At 35.8% G+C, this 1,897-nt stretch overlaps 1 pseudogene; it reads right to left on the bottom strand.

Moving 5' to 3' along the window:
• Window positions 1–421: 421 nt before the first annotated feature.
• On the bottom strand, window positions 422–1,673 carry LOC141677215 (ribulose bisphosphate carboxylase small subunit, chloroplastic-like; annotated as a pseudogene).
• Window positions 1,674–1,897: the final 224 nt, after the last annotated feature.

Below are 1,897 nucleotides of genomic sequence, written 5' to 3'. Positions count from 1 at the left end.
ACATAATCGCCTCTCAAGTTAAAAGGTGAGGTGGAACTTGTCATCAAAATTGATGACCTAGTCAACCACCTATTTATAACTGGAGTAGATTTAGAACAATGATTTCTGGCATTCTAAAGACCAAAAGCTCCCTTGAAAATATATGGCAAGTATGAAAATGCAAACTTATATAAAACCAGTTTTAAATAAGGACGTTTGTGACAAGAAATGCACAGATGCACCCATGATATATTTGTTGAGTATGACAACACAACTGATACAAGCAACTATGTACAGCCAATTCCTTTTAGCAATAATAACTACTGTAAGCAGTTTAGAATAAGGAAATTTTGAATTACCCTTATGGAATCACTCATTGATTTCATTGAACATGCAGAAGCAGAATAGGGTCGCACTGCAACTTTTTCAAGGAGCAGAGGATCTAGGAGGTGGTTGTGGGCTTTTGGATGACGAACGACATACATTGAGCTTGCCTAATGTTATCAAAAGCCAGGCACCGGATGTAAGCACTAGGATATGCCTTCTTGCATTCTGTGATTTCATGGAGGACTTGAGATGCGTTCGTGCAACCAAACATGGGAAGCTTCCACATTGTCCAGTACCTCCCATCGTAGTAGTTAGGAATTCTGTCGTTCTCGCTATAAACATACCCCAGCTGTAGAAAAAAATGTTCTGAACAAGAGATCAGTATTTTAACCCCTGCTTAACAAAAAACTTCAGACCACAGAGTATTGCTGAAGCCATTGATTTATATAATGATTTTGTGCATGTAAGAGAGAAAAGAAACAGAAAGTTCATCTCCAGATATGGCAATTTCAAGATTGAACAAAATTATTTATCATTGCCACAATTTGGAATGCATTTATAGAAAATTTGATAACATCGTACACACATTGAATATTTTCTATATAAAAAATATGCAGTTTCTAACATTGGAGTCCAGTTCTATCACTATCAACTATCAAGAAACAAGACACCTGCTAAACTGAAAGTTTACAACATAATTTAAATTATGATAAAGAGTGGATGCAAATAGCAAATTTTTTTAAGAATTAATGGTTGTATTCCAGATGTTATCTTTGCTAAACAAAGGGAGCTCACAATACAATTCAATTACCAGAAGTCACACTTTCTGTAACAACTAATTGTCATATCTCTTTAACACTTAAAATTGATGCAATTGTAGATAAAAGCAATTAAGAACTATCTAGCTGAAAAAAACTGTAGAACATTTCCAGTAGGATATGTATTAATCATACTAATAAAGAAATTATGAAGTATCTATCTTACTGCATCAAATTCAAGGCATGGAATCCATCCTTTTTTCATCATGTAATCAATTTCCCTAGCGATTGAATCATCGGTGAGAGGTGGAAGGTAGGAGAGAGTCTCAAACTTCTTGTTATCAATCAGATTTCAAGTCTGTTTACACACAAACGAGAGCCAACTATAAGCAGTACAAAAGGTGGTAATATAAACAGCTTAAAAAAAATTAAAAACAAAAATACAAGTTCTGATCAAAGTACCGTCATATAGTGAGTTTAAGATCCATTCGAAACAGTCTTCCTGTTCCACGCAACTGAATCCTTCATCTGAATAAGCTTTGGCGGGATAGGTTTTAAGCCAACATAGGTGGATCCAGCCACCGGAGCCGAAAAGCTTGCAGCAGACATAATTGATTTATTACCAAACTGATCTAAAGCACAACTGGAAACACAAAACTAGAGACTAGCACAAGAAGTGATTCTATTGATTTCATTTACGCGATATGTATTGTGCATTTTCACCCAAAAAAACAGGATACTGCTCCAACCCAACTTGGGTTACCCAAGTACCATAAAAACCAAAGCGGTCCCAGCACCTGAAATAGCCAGTAAACCCACAGCAAGAAGAGCTT

This window comes from Apium graveolens, chromosome 8, assembly GCF_009905375.1.
Source record: "Apium graveolens cultivar Ventura chromosome 8, ASM990537v1, whole genome shotgun sequence".
Classification (NCBI taxonomy): domain Eukaryota; kingdom Viridiplantae; phylum Streptophyta; class Magnoliopsida; order Apiales; family Apiaceae; genus Apium; species Apium graveolens.
Note: the sequence above shows the minus strand (reverse complement) of the source record. Positions and strands in the feature narration are given on the sequence as shown.